At 40.2% G+C, this 15516-nt stretch overlaps 1 protein-coding gene across 12 annotated transcripts in view; it reads right to left on the reverse strand.

The window, feature by feature from the left end:
• Nucleotides 1–15516, reverse strand: part of NMS (neuromedin S) — a 47469-nt gene that overhangs the window by 19797 nt on the left and 12156 nt on the right. For 7 of the 12 annotated variants that reach the window (XM_045445718.1, XM_045445717.1, XM_045445713.1 and 4 more), the window contains exons 2-3: nucleotides 14673–14697; nucleotides 8888–8992 (exon numbers count right to left, since the gene is read on the reverse strand). The exons of 2 other annotated variants lie outside the window; for them this stretch is intronic. The gene's annotated coding sequence lies outside the window, so the exon portion shown is untranslated. Of the gene's footprint in view, nucleotides 1–5566; nucleotides 5784–8887; nucleotides 8993–14672; nucleotides 14698–15516 lie in introns of those variants that run through there. 3 more of the 12 variants (XM_045445706.1, XM_045445710.1, XM_045445708.1) reach the window with 2 other exon arrangements.

A 15516-nucleotide genomic window follows, 5' to 3' on the forward strand; every position in this document is an offset into this window, starting at 1 on the left:
CAGGTGCCCCAATACGTCATGTTTTTAACTTTACCCACTCTACTCCTTCCAACACTTTTGTAACCAATTCCCTAAATTAAATTCCTCTGTTTAAGATACCTAGAGTTATTTCTTTTTCTTTTTTCCTAGTTGTATGCTGAGTCAATACAAAAATTAAGTAACTCAATACTCAATCTGTATTAGGCGAATGAATGAATAATTTATTGAAAGGAAAGCTCTCAGGGCTATGAAAGTATGAAAAATCAAGAATCCTGTCTAGGCAGGCAGAGACTATGATGAAATGAGAATATAAAGCCTCTATTGAAGTGTAGGCACAGGAGAGAAGCAAGAAAGAATCTCTAGGAAACACATAGGGGAAAGTTCAGAGGTATTAGATAGGAAACATTTAAAAGAGTAAATTGCTAGTGTTTGGAAATAGAGACTATATAATGGGAGAGTATAGATGAGAATCAGTATCTTTACTAATTACTAAATCAGTAATTTAGTAAATAGGAATGGCAATCAATAGAAAAGATAATGGCTTGCATCCAGTGGATTTCTTTTTTTTTTAATTAAAAAAAATTTCTTTAATGTTTATTTATTTTTGGAGGAGAGAGAGACGGAGCATGAGGGTGGGAGGGGCAGAGAGCGAGAGGGAGACACAGAATCTGAAATGGGCTCCAGGCTCTGAGCTGTCAGCACAGAACCCAATGTGGGACTCTTAACTCATGAGCCATAAGATCATGACCTGAGCCAAAGTCGGATGCATCCACTGAGCCACTCAGGCGCCCCTCAGTGGGTTTCTACATAAGGGTAAATTTGAATAAGAAGGAGGGGTTTCATGAAGCCCAATTAGAATAAGAACTTAACTGAGACAAGAAAACATAAACAAGCAACTCACATGCCCCAGGTCAGCCTGTTTGAGATGAGAACAGCCTATGTCTTCTAGACAGGTTACTGGGGTGTGTGGGTGGGATAAATCAATTTGCTGTGGAGTCTTTCTAGCCTGATGATTCAGAAGCTGGAGAAGGAGGAAAAGAGGAATGGGGATGACTCTTGCTTGGAATGTGAAGCTGTTACAGAACCAGGCTGGAACACTGGCAGAAAAACCAAGCAGCACTTGGAGATCTTGGTGGATTGGAGATTTATGTAACACCGGCGGGCTCAGAGGAGACTGTTTCTCCAAAGAGCTGAGCCCCAAATGCAAGTGGGAAGGGTAATTTATAGTTATCAGCCTCCATATTTGTGTGTGTGGGGGGGGGGTTCATGCATGCAGCAAACAAAGGAAGAAGAACCTGGAGCAGGGGTCTCTAAGCTAGAGACCAGAGTTTATTTTAGCCCCACTAACCATCTTTGGTGTACTTTATCCACTTCTCCAGCAAAGCAACCCGAAACATTGCCTCCTCCTCTCAACAACACCATTTGCTAGTTGATTCTACTGCCCTGTCTGCCTTAAGGAGTTCCCCACATATTCACTTTGCATCACCTACTATTTTTAACCCTCAGAAGGATGGGGGCTCTGTGTTCCAGTCCTATTGCTCTGCCATGGCACTTGGAACAATGATAGTCTTTCACTTATTCATTCATTTCTTTATACACTTATTGAGCTCCAACTATCTGCCAGGCACCAGGGATAGGAAGATTAATAAGAAACAATCTCTGATCTCAAGGAGGTCATACTGTAGCAGGAAAAGCAAACACATCAGTAATTCCCTATGAGGGCATGAGAGCAGTATGTCCTTTATGGGGAAAGCAGGGAAGATTCTACAGTGGAGGTGGCTTCAACAGGGGGTTTGAAGACCAATTGAGTTTGCCCAGCAGAGCAGGCAGAGGAGGGGGAGTACCCATATGAAAGGTACATAGATGGGAAAACATCAGAGAAAAGTTTGGTGCTTCCAGAGGCGGGGGCAGAAGCATGGCTGATAGCTGGAGTAGGAGGAGAGAGAGGTGCGGCATCTTTTGGGAGATTCTTATGACTATGACAAAGATGTTAAGAGAAACAGAATGAAGGGGTAAAATGGAAGCAGGTTGCCAGGTTGCAGACTTTTAGAGACAGTGGGAAATGAGTGGTATCACTTTTATAAGCTTACTCTTGCCATCTGCAGATGGAGTGCTTGCCACCAGCTGGGTACCTCTGATACTCTGATATTAGAACTTGGCCTTACTTCTGATAGAGAAGGGAAGTGAGAGGGAAAGAATCATAGTGGTTAGAGACATGGAATGCTATCCTAAAGAGCCAATATGCCATTTCAGGAGTAGGATGTATTGTGTATTAGGAAGTCATCAAAGGTATTGGGGCCTGCCCACAGCTGTAGCTACAGAGAGCTTATGTGAGAAGTGAGACCTAAAATGGAAATCTATCAGAAAACATCTGCACGTGAAAAACAGTGAGGGCTAGACCCAAGGTAGCGTCAGCAGGAAGGGAAAGTGGGGGTGGACTGAGACATTTTAACCAGAGAATTGGCAAGAACTGGGGATGCCTATCTGGAGGCTGAAGGAAAGGAAGGAGCTGGAGAGGTCTCCAAGGAGTCAGGCCTGTGATGGAGAGCAGAGAGTGGCCTTCTTCACAGAGACCGGGAATGGAGAGAAAACAGTGGGTTGATGTGTGGTATAAGCGCCCGTGGAGGATGCAAACGGAGGTGTCCAGGATGTAGCTGGAGATGAGTGCCTCATGCTTAAGAAAGAGACTGAAGTCATGTGTGTAGACTTAATCATCAGGAGTATGTGTGCGACGGCTGAAGTCACTAGAGAAATTGAGAACGCTTTGGGAAAATGAAGGGAGTGAAGGAGCATGAGACCCTAGTGAATATCAGTGCTCAAGGGCAGGGGAGGAACAGAAGCCAAGAAGCAATAGTCAGGGAAAATGCCCTGCAGGAGAGGAGTGGATTTAGCAGTTAGGGTCTCACTGGTGAGCAGTATCAGTAGGGTCTGGGGTGAGGGTGTGCAGAAGAGGCAGATACAGCCTTTCAGGAAGGATGGAAGGTGAAGGGCCAGGGAACCAGGGAGCTTTAAAATAAATGAAGGGTGAGGGAGACGCAAACATGTAGATAGGCAGAAGAGAGGAAATGGGGGAGGCAGAGAAATGAATGGAAATTGAGGAGCCAAAGTCATGGAGTAATCAAAAGGGATATAATCATAAGCCAAGAAGAAGGATAAGTCCTCTATTCCTGAAACAGGAGGGAGGGAGGTAAAGACATAGTCAGATCTGGAGGTGGTAGGAAGGAATCTGAGCAAGTCACATGATGGGGAACCTCTACCTTCTATGTAAAGAAGAGGCTGAGTTACCTAGTTGGAGGCTGGTGGGAAGAAGCAGGGAGTTAGAGAGGGCAATCAAACCACTCCTCACACTCACGCTCCGTACCCAATTTGTTAAATTCTCTTCCTACTTTTTTCCTACTCTAAATTTTAAGATTTTTAAGGATGTTAATACAGAGGTGTGCATTATTTCTCACCGTGCTAAGTCAAGGAAATCAAAATCCTGAAATAACAGACCCTTTACTTAGAGGTGAGAGAAATCTCAGCTAGTTAAGAAGAAAATATATCTTCTTCTAACTGAAACAAAACAAAATGAAAACACAAAGAAATATTCTTCTACATCTTTAACTATGCCTGTCAATGTTATTTCTAACTCAGGAGTAATAAAACATCTGCATTTCAGAGACTGTTGCTATAGCTTGTGGATGTAACTATAACTTCCATGAAGGTGGTAATCCTCATTGGTCTTGTTTTAAAACGTGTTACTCTGGTAATATTCCCTACGAGATTTTTTTTTTTTTCTGAAAAGCATACGTATTGTGAGTCCTCTAAGTCAGAATAGGGTTATGGACACTTCTCTCATCTCATTTGTGCAAAGGTAATATTAATAATAAAAATAAAAATAAATTCTATGACTCTTTTATCTTGCTTAAACAGTTTGAAAAAATAATTCATGGAAATTAACAATAATAAATGCTTGAGAAGTTATGTGGTAAATGAAAAAAATGGCTAAGGGCAAAGTTAAGGTTAGCATGCTCAATGGGGATGCCCTTACACTGTAACTCCAGGCTGTTCTTCAGTTTTACACAGCCTGAGGGACAGGAGAGGAAGGTTCTGGAAGCTCAAGGCACTGTGGGGGCTCTGGAACTGAAGCCAGAGGACTAGAAAGACCTCCTTCTAATCAGACCTTTGACTCTGAGGGTCCTTTCCCAGGCACTGACTGAGGAGAAGCCGCTCCTGGGGGAGCTCCATGCCCCTCTGGCTATCTTTGGAAGCCATTAGCAAGGCTTTCTAGTGCACAAAACAGTACTGCTATCTTTGTTTGCAGAGACAAGCTACCTATCCATCTCAGTAGGATGTCCCTTTGTGTTACTTTCCAATACTGACAACTGAGTCACAGGGACCCAGACATTGTCTCCAACCAGAGCCTTCCTAGGGCCAAGAATGTTCATATTTGTGTGAGATGCTGGATGGATATGGGGCAGTAATCTGGCAGAGAAGTTAAACACCTGTGGCAATAGAGATCCAATCATTCGCTTTGTGGAGATTACATGCTATCATGGTTTGTAACTTCTGAGGGACATGGATCCTTCCAAGTATGTGAGGAAACGTATGGACTTTCTTTCTTTCCTTCTTTTTTGTTAATAAAGTTTGTTTATTTATTTTGATAGAGAGAGAGTGCGCGAGCGCGCACACACACATGAGGAGGGGCAGAGAGAGGACAGAGAGAATCCCCAAGCAGGCTCCACGCTATCAATACAGAGCTGGACATGTGGATCAATCTCATGACCCTGAAATCATAACCTGAGCCTAAATCAAGAGTTGGCTGCTTAACTGACTGAGCTACCCCGGTGCCCCTAGATTTTTATCTCTGAAAAATGTGATGAGGTTTTTGGGGTGATAGTGGGGTTTGTGGGGCCCAGAGCCAATGGCCAAGAAAGAATTATTGAAGACATCTTTGGTGTAAAAAGGTAGATTCTACTGAAGCACGGGGACAAGACCCATGGGCAGGAAGAGCTGCCCTGGAACCATGAGGAGAGACTGGTTTTATACTATGGAGTTGTGGGGAGGTAAAGTCCAGGGGAAATCTTTAGCAAGATTTTCATAAACTAAAGACTCACAGGATACTGGAGGTCTAGCTATTGTCAAGCTAAGTTTGTTTTTTCCTCTAGCAAAGCATTAGCATTAAGACAGTAGGGAGTTCAGGGAGAAAGGTTTCACTCTGTCAGCCTCAAGTATTTGTCAATGGGATGCAGGTGATAAAGAAATTTAATTCTATCTGTCATTTCCTTCTGCCTTTGTTTCCCACATCACTATGGAGGGGTGATGGAGACTTGGGTCCTATAGAATTGTGATCTCTATCAGTTAAACATTTGTTTTCCACTTTCCTTTGTTCTTGGGCAGCCAGGAGTGCCTGAGGAGTATCACACATATCCCATCTGGGTGTGGGGGGTATGGAGGGTGTTTGTGGCCTGTCAACTTGCTTATGCTCCCTCATCAAATGCACAGGCATGTCTGGATGTGCAATTTGTCATACTATGTTGGGGGTTCAGGTGCATGGTTCCTTTCCATAGTCCTTTTTCATGAACCCCCAACACATACAACTACTCACCAGCAGTAGACGATTTCCTCTGAATATAGTTCCTAGACCACATACTTCAGAAACACCTCGGATGTGCACATTTGTGGGTCCATTCCAGACTCTGTGAATCTGAATTGGGGGTGAATCTGCATTGTAAACAAACTTCCCAGGGGATTCTGCAGAAATCTAAGTTTGAGAACCCTAAGTTCAGACCCTAGGTTGAGAATCTCAGTTCAGCAGAATTAAGCATCTTCTCTTATTTGCTCAACAGCTCACTCTCAGCCCTTTTGGGCTCTTTCTGCCTTCTGTCTCTAGCCAGCATGATCCTGGATTCTCCTCTCTACATCACCTTAGAGATACTCAGGACATGCAAAGGTTATTGGTGTATATTAATTCTGAAAAAACACTCACAAAGATAAATCTTATGCCCCAAATAAAAAAAGAATAGAGGACTCCCAAGAAGCCACATGGAATGTCTTGGGTGATCCGTGCCACAGTGGGGACCCATCACAGCTGCTGGCGTCTATATGATCCGCGCACAGCCATCTGTAAAAATATCACTTGTATACTAGCCTAAGCAGCCCTAATGAATGGAAAGTTTTGAGAAGGCTTTGATGATTACAGTTTGTCACTTAGAGAAGCAGTGTGCAAACAACACCTGAGTATTGCTGGCTGCTCTGCTCAATGTGCATCCTGGCCTTTTCATTGACCACTATGAATAATTCTCACTATGCTCCATCTCCCTATTAGTCAGATGTCACAAGCTCATTTTTTCATCCCAGAGCCATATTTTAATACCATGTAGCAATGTTCTTCTTCAGGATTCTGTGTTGTTGTTGTTGTTGTTTTTTAAATTTTTTTTATGTTTATTTATTTCTGAGACAGAGAGAGACAGAGCATGAGTGGGGGAGGGGCAGAGAGAGAGGGAGACACAGAAGGATTCTGTGTTTTTATTATCCATCATAATACCATAGGAGCATGCTTCCCCAAAGGCACTGAGACACACATATTGACCACTACCAAGGAAGCAATCAGTTCACAGGAAATTAAACTGGACTATAACCACACATTTATTCCTCCACTTCTCACATTAGTAATTTCCTTTGGAGAGTTTGCTGACCAATTCACAGACTGACTTAGTTTCCTACTGTGAGAAGGCTACAGAATTATTGCAATTATAATCACCTGCTATGATATCTGACACCACCATATTTATCAGAAAGCACAAATCCAAGTCCTGAGCCCATGTCATACAATTAGGCATCAGTATAAAAAGGCTCTGGATTGTGTTATGAATCTTTAAAAACTAGAATGTGTCATCAAAAGGAAAATAAGGATTTAGTTTTCTTTCACTTCAACTCTGAAGCATTTGAACTTTGGACATTTAGAATCCACAAACCAAAATCAAGATGGCCAACATTTGAAGTTGTCTGGTTTTTTTTTTATACTTTTTTTAATGTTTATTTATTTTTGAGAGAGAGACAGAGACAGAGCATGAGAGAGGAAGGGGCAGAGAGAAAGGGAGACACAGAATCCGAAGCAGGCTCCAGGCTCCAAGCTATTAGCACAGAGCCTAATGTAGGACTTGAACCCACAGACCTTGAAATCATGACCTAAGGCAAAGTCATATGCTTAACAAACTGCGCCATGCAGGTGCCCCTGAAATTGTCTGTTTTACATAAATGATTATATTAGCTATTGTATTTATAGACAGACATTGGTTTTTGCAGGTCTTTGGTGTGGGACATGTTACCAATCATGGGGAGAACTGGTCAATAAATGGAGTTGGGACAACTATGTCACCTCACATCTCACAGCATGAAAAAATCAAGGAGGCCCAATTAGAAATGGAATAGAAAGTATGCATTGTACCAACACCTTTAAGAGATCACAGGGTCATCCTTAAGTGTTGATGTAACACTTCACACCAAAACCCTCTTAAACTCCAAGATGATATAAAAGGCGGGTTGTCTTGATTTTGGAGCCTCTGGCACTTTTCTCTCCCAGGCTGCTGAGACCCCCAAGTATTTAGGGGCATTTCCACAGTGACAAAGAAATTTGGGAGAGCTGTTTCCTCGAAAGCATGCTTTTACCCTCCTATGATCCTTTGCCCTGGTTGTTGACTGGGTCACTATTAAACAACCAAGAAAGTAACCCAAGGTAAGTGAGGTCACCATTCTCAACAGACTTCTTACTTATACTAGCACTTGTGGTCTGACCTAGCTCAGCTTTCTATATGAAAAAAAAAAATTAGATATGTACTTCCTCATACCATATAAAAATAAACTCCAGGTAGATTAAATATCTAAATGTGAAATTCAAAATTTTAAAACTGGAAGAGAGGCACCTGGGTAGCTCAGTCGGTTAAACATCCGACTTTGGCTCAGGTCATGACCTCACGGTCTGTGAGTTCGAGCCTTGCATCTGGCTCTGTGCTGACAGCTCAGAGCATACAGCCTGCTTCAGATTGTCTCCCTCTCTCTCTGCTCTTCTACCACTCACACGCTGTCTCTCTCTCTCAAAAATAAATGTTAAAAAAAATTTAAAACAACTGGAAGAAGGTATGTCATAATGTTTTATTGTTTGAGGGAAAGATGATTTCTTTATAAAGATAGAAATCATTAAAGTACTGATATATATTATTATAAAAATGTTAAACTCCTATATGATAAAATATGTTATAAATTAAGTTTAAAGACAAGCCACTGTCAGGGAGAACATATTTATAACAGAGCAAATGGGAATTTATATCCAAATACCAATTAACATATGTGCTATGAATTAATAATAGTTAATATACATGAATACACTTTATCCTAAAAATTACTCTACATTTATACAGTAATCCTTTATATGTATTTCTTTCTACAGATAAGGAAACTTAGATGCAAAAGATTTAAATAACTTTTTCAATTTTATACAGCTGGTAATGGCCTGGGCCAGGACTCAGCAAAGGATATAAATAAGCCATTCAGAGAAGAAGTAACCTAACGATCAGTAGACTAGTATTAGAGAAATATAAGTTAAAACAATTAAATACTATTTTACACACATTGGATTGGAAAAAATGCTTACCTTGCACAGTTAGTGAGAAAATTAGATATTATGTATTAAAAGCCATTTGGCCAGGACATGACACATAGCAGCGACTCGACACATGATAACGGGTAGTATTTAGGCTCAGTGGGCAGTGTTATTATAAAAGACAGTCTGCTTGCTATATATTTGCAGCTTGATGGAAGAGAGAATCGTGAGTTATTGTTTTAGTACATAATTAAGAGACATACTATCGTTTCCCATTGGGGAGAAAACCTCAAAGTATTCATTTGCTTGTTAGGAAGACTGACATACCTTACAGGTTACTGTTGGCTTATATATACGTTTTTCTATCAAATCTTCATATTTAATGTGTTTTGATAGTCGGTTTGACAGAAAGCAGCATTTCCAGAGGAAGGCCTATGTCACAGAACAACAAACATAAAACAACTTAAAATGATGATACGGAACTAATCCTAACATTCACCCAATAATTTTACAAATCTAGTCTTTCTCATCTTTACCCCATACATACAAAACAAAAAGTGGCTAGTGCTGTTTTTTTAATTATCTTGGAGAGGTTTGGGGAGCCATAGAGGATAGGCAACTTGTCCGTGGTCCTCCTGTGGGTTAGTAGCAAATAAAGGCCATGGTAGCTTGTACTGTATCAACTTAGTCAAGCTGTATGGCTAGAATTCCTTCTCCTGTGTGGCCACAAGACAGTCTTATGTGGGGCTTGAAAGGAAACAGAAGCCATGTTTATTTATACTCAGAAATATACTTCTACTCCATTTGGTTGTACCAGTTGACCCTTGAACAACACGGGTTAGGGACACCAACACCCCCACTCCCCACACAGTCAAAAATCCACATATAATTTTTTTAAGTTTATTTATTGAGAGAGAAAGAGAGAGAGAGAAAGTGAGCAAGTGGGGGAGGGGCAGAGAAAGAGGGAGAGAGAGAATCCCAAGCAGGCTCCGTGCTGTCAGCACAGAGCCTGATCTGGAGCTTGAACTCACAAATTATGAGATCATGACCTGAGCCAAAATCAAGAGCCAGACACTTAACCGACTGAGCCATCCAGCACTCCTATAATTTTTGACTCCCCCCAAACTTAACTACTAATAGCTTACTGTTGACCAGAAGCATTACAGATAATATAAACCATCGATTAATATGCATTTTGCATGTTATGTGTTATTATATATACTGTATTCTTATAATTAAAGTAAGCTAGAGAAAAGAAAATGTTATTAAGAAAATCATAAGGGAGAGAGAATACATTTACAGTACTTTACTGTAAAATACCCAGGTATAAGTGGCCCCTCTGTTCAAGGGTCAACTGTGTATTTCTACCTGGTTTGTAGAGAGTCAGGTGTGGTTGCAGACCATGACTGATACCACAGATCTGCCTCCCACCTTGGTGTGAGACAGCAGCCAGACCCACAGCTGTTCTAGTTCCTGCTGGATTCCTCCTTGGGCTTCTGGGCTTTCTACCTCCTACCAGGTACACATTAGCTTTGTGACAACAGGCACAAGTATCTTCTTCAAGTTATCATTGAAGTCAGAGCAGTGAAGTCGGTGAGAAACTGATGTGGCTTTTAGTTCATCCTTGCAGATTCCAGCTTGTCTCTGCTCTCTCTCATTTCACGCCCTTTCTTTCCTGACTGCCTTCCCTACTGACATCAGGCCCAGCTCCGGATGCGGAGATAACCTCCGTGTATAAGCTATTTAACTAGCTCCCACAATTTTGTAAGGCCAAATCCCTGTAATACATCCCATTCCTACTGGTATGCTTCTCTGATTGAACTCAAGAAGGAAATACTCAGATTCTTCCATATTCAATAACCATAATCATGGTTAATATTCTGTTGAATACCTTCCTATCTATGCTGCAGATGAGGTGATTCAAAAACAATTAAACAGTTTTTTAAATGTCATCCAAGTCAGATAGCTGGAAATTCTCACAGCAAGGGTCCATATTCACTCATCTTTCAATTGCTCTAATGCAATTTATAAAGCAATAGCTTCTATTTTTCAGTATTACAAACAAAAAGCATAGACTTTTTTTTAAGAAGTTGTTTTAAACTGCAGATAAGCCAAAAAATATAATCACCTATAATCCCCACTCCAAGAGATAACAACCGTCAACATCTGGTATTTATCCCTTCTGGTATTTTATCAAAGCATACAGTATATAATATACCATCTGCCCTTTAAAAAAATTGAATTACATCACATATAATATTTGTATCTTTAAAATATAGTAGGGGTGCCTGGGTGGCTCAGTTGATTAAGTGTCCGACTTCAGCTTACGTCATGATCTTGCATGAAATCTTTGTGTGTTCGAACCTCACGTTGGGCTCTGTGCTGACAGCTCACAGCCTGGAGCCTGCTTTGGATTCTGTGTCTTCCTCTCTCTCCCCCTTCCCTGCTCATGCTCTGTCTCTCCCTCTCTCAAAAATAAATAAACATTAAAAAATCAAATTAAAATATAGTAGGAATGTTTTCTATAGAATGAAATATTCATCAGAAGCATCATTTTTGGCCTCATCACATTCCAATATAATAAACTTACATAACCTAATTGAGAATATTTAGGCTTTTTGTAGTTTTTATAGAACTCTAAGCAATATTATGATAGACATCCTTATAATTAAAGCTTCACAAATGTAAATAGTTATTTCCTTAGAGCAAATCCCTAGATATGGAAATGCTGCATCAAAGGACTGCAAAATGATGTCTTCTGAAGCAAATTTTCTGACTTCCAACAACCAAGACCACGTCCTGCTCCTTCCTAAAAATTTGGTACTGCAATTAACTAGGCCAGTTTTTATCCCACTGTGTGCCATGAGTCAAGCAATATCTACATCAGGAGGTTAAATTACTCTTTATAGGACATTTCAAATGTGATAAAATGACTCAGAATTAGAGAGGCAAAACAACCCAGCTCCACATTCCATTTGTCAATAATTCTATTCTGCCCTCTTTTCATATTATAAATTTTGAGTCTCCAGGGCTTGGCTTTTTTCTTAGTGCTAATGCAATTCTAGTGCTGAGCCTTGAGAATGTAGGACCTTCTAGCAGTGGGTGAGAGACATCCCATCCCAAAAAGAAAAGAGGAAAGCATCTTTGTTATCTCCATGCCTCTGGGAAAACAGATTATTTGGCATAATAAAGCTATTCTTACAGATGTAACTGGACTGCAGAAACTTTTTTTTTTTTAAGTTTATTTATTTTGAGAGAGACAGAGTCAGTGTGAGTGGGGGAGGGGCGGGAATCCCAAGCAGGCTCTTTGCTGCCAGCTGTGGAGCCCTATGTGGGGCTCAAACCCATGAACTGTGAGATGATGACCTGAGCTGAAACCAAGAGTCAGAAGCTTAACCAACTGACCCACCCAGGTGCCCTGAAAGTAAACTTTTATATCAAAAGTACATAATTCTAATTGGTTGTCTTAATGTTTTGCCATGATTATAATAGCATTTCAATTTTCTGGAAAGTTTTAATATATTGAGTTTTATTAAGACAAAAGAGGTTCATTGTCATGTCCTTATTTGCCCACAGACATTATGAATAAGCAACACTTAATAGCTCATATCTTACAAGAAGAATTCGAGATGCCATTTCATAGCTCTTATAGAAGCAGGGAAGAATCAAAATGTGCTTCCACAAGGCTGCTTTTAGGCAATAGGCTTGAGCAATGGAAAACCGAGGAAGGTAAAAGGACCCACAAGCGACCACCAGGGTGAATGCAAACAGGCTTATTAAGTGATTCACTTCAGTATAGCCATAGGCCCCAGTTGACAAATGGGCTACTTACAACAGGGCATAGTTACCAAAAAAGGAAAATTCCATATGTTCCCATACTTCCTCACTCCCTCCCATAACTATAGAAACCACCTCTTCCTCCCCCCCCCCCCCCCCAACACTGCCTCCTGGCAGACTTTCCCTTGCTGTCCTGCCCACTACTCCCTTACAATGTATTCAATACATTGCTATCTCCTTTGTTCTGCCTTGGGCAAATTCTTTCACTGCCTGCATGGCCGCCTCCACCTGTTGGGGTCACACCACAGTCTCCTGGTAAAAGCTATTTCATAAGATAATGCCAAAAGATGTTTTGTTAGATATATTTTAATAAGAAATGATTTGGGAAATTGTGACTATTGTTCTGATAGTCACAAAATTATGCTGCCATACTCCTCAAGCTGAAAGAAATTAAATAGAACAAATCAAACAGAACCATTGAATTATTGACACCAGCAGGCCAGACCCAGATGGGGTCCTGCAGGAAGAGGGTCCTTGACTTTGTGAAGGATGGAAATCAAATGCAAACCAGCAGGAAGTGAGAGCAGAGTTTATTGAACATACAGAGAGAACAGATACAGATGAAGCATCTGGGAGACATGGAAAGGAGCATGTGTCTGATCTTTGTTCAGGGTCTGGGGGTTTTTATTGAGGATTGTGATCCAGTGAATTTGTCCTTTCAGGCATCCAAGAACAAGTTAGAACATAGTCAAGGGCCCAAGTGTTATTCCTTGGAGGCAGGGGGCCATGGTGCTGAACCCTCTAGTATCTGTGGTCTGGAATATGCATATGACAGCTTCCTCTGATCATTCTCACCTGGTCCTTCCTTAGATGTTATCTATTCCAGAGAAATCATTAACTCCTGTCCCTTACAAGGAGGACATATGCTATTTGCATTACAAGGCATGTGTAAAGTGGGGGTGCAGGTCCTAGTAAGGAATAGAAGCAGGAAAAGGAGCAAAATGTAGGTTTTTATGGAGTCTTAAAACCATATGACTTGGAATGACTTGACAGGTAAGTATTCTGTCAAAATTTATAGAAAGTAGCCAAAGTTGTACTTAAAGGGATATTTACAGCTTTAAATGTAAATATTAGAAAAGCTGAAAATAAATGATTTAAGCTTCTATCTTAAAAAGAACAGCACCTCGGGTGCCTGGGTGGCTTAGTTGGTTAAGCATCTGACTCATGATTTCGGCTCAGGTCATGATCTCACAGTTCATGAGTTCAAGCCCTGAATCAGGCTCTGTGCTGATGGCATGGAGCCTGCTTTGGATTCTCTCTCTCCCTCTCTCTCTGCCCCTCCCCTGCTTGCTCTCTATCTCTCTCTCAAAATAAATAAAAATAAACTTAAAAAAAAAGAACAGAAAATAATAAAAAGGAAGAAAAAAGATAAAGGCAGAAATCAATAAAATAGAGAGCAGACATGCAACAGAAGAAATCAATAAGATCAACAAATCAAAATTTTTTAAAAATAATAACAATAAAGTATAAACATTAGCAAGATTGGGCAGGAAAAAAAGAAAACACAAATGACCAGTATGAAATGAAAAGGGAGATGTTAATGTAGATTCCACAAATATTAAAAAAAGATAAGATACTATGAATAACTTTATGCAAATAAATTTGAAAAGTCAGATGAAATGGAAAATTTCCCCCCAAAACACAGCTAACCAAAAGATAACTAACCAACTTATATAAAAAAAAATTAAAATTCTAAATAGCCTTATATCTGTTAAAAATTGAATCTGTAATTAACCCATTTTAATGCTTCTAGTAATAGTGTTCCAGATCAGTGACTTTAAAACTGTTTTGACCAGGGGTGCCTAAATGGCTCAGTCAGTTAAGTGTCCAACTTCAGCTCAGGTCACGATCTCCAGTTTGTGAGTTTAAGCCCCGTGTTGGGCTCTGTGCTGGCTGCTCAGAGCCTGGAGCCTGCTTCAGATTCTGTGTCTCCCTCTCTCTCTGTCCCTCCCCTGCTTGCACTCTTTCTCTCTCTCTCAAAAATAAAATAAACATTTTTTAAAACCATTTTGACCAAAACAATAGGAAATAAATTTTATATTGTGACCCACTGGACATAGATGTATGAGTATAGGTGTGTATGAAATAAAAGTTTTATGGAACAATTCTTACTGTTGTTGAAAATTTCCTATGCCCTTCAAGGCCCTTCTACCTGGTCTAAGATTAAGTTGACTAGACACAGATTAATAGGAAAAAGTCAAATTTAATAGCACACACACAGGGAATCCACACAGACATGGAAATTCCAAAGACAATGAGGCAACATGACACTTACATGAGCTAAGGAGAATGGTAGGACTCTGAGGATACAAAAGGGAGAAAGAACATTAGCAGGAAGGTATAAGGAGATGTTTGGAAAACATAGGTACCCTATTATGCAGACAAATTTCTTGGGTAAAGAAGAATCTCTATTAATAGCTCTCTTCCTTGTACTAGCAGACAGTTAACGGAGAGATAAAGAGCCTTTTCCTGAATCTGCTGGGTTTTGATTGTTTTAACTCAAAATAATGTCCATGCCAAAATGGCCTAATCTTAATACAAGGGAACCACTCTGTTACCTCATTTCTCTTCATTTTTCAAATGATGGTTGTGAAGCACTAAATTGATTCTTGTGACCCACTAAAAGGTTGCTGTGTGCAGTATGAAGAACGTTTCTTACATATGGTATTCATTATATAAACGTTTGCTATATATATTACTATTATTATTCATCTATGGCTCTCCAGCACTTGCATAATACTTGGCATGTAGTAAGCATTTGATAAATGTCTGTAGAATTAATCTCGTTATCAATGGCCTTTAAGAGAGTGGTCTCAATAGAAAGTTGTGAGTAGTGTCCCCTCTTAAAACATTCTTTTCTTTAACTTCTACTAGGAACTAGGGTATCACCTACATCCATGTCTGTCTCTTATAATCAATAGCAAAAGAAATTTGCCAGCCACCAGAAAGAAGAGAAGGCTGTCATGTAGTTGTCATTGGCTACACATGTATAAACTCACTCATTCAGGCAAGGCATCTGTTCACTCCACTGTCATCTCAGTTAAGCAAATTACTTTGGTGGCCCCAAATGTGGCTGAATTTTAACTTGAATTTGGATTACCAACTTTCATAAACAAAGA

The sequence above is a fragment of the Leopardus geoffroyi genome, chromosome A3, assembly GCF_018350155.1.
Source record: "Leopardus geoffroyi isolate Oge1 chromosome A3, O.geoffroyi_Oge1_pat1.0, whole genome shotgun sequence".
Lineage (NCBI taxonomy): Eukaryota > Metazoa > Chordata > Mammalia > Carnivora > Felidae > Leopardus > Leopardus geoffroyi.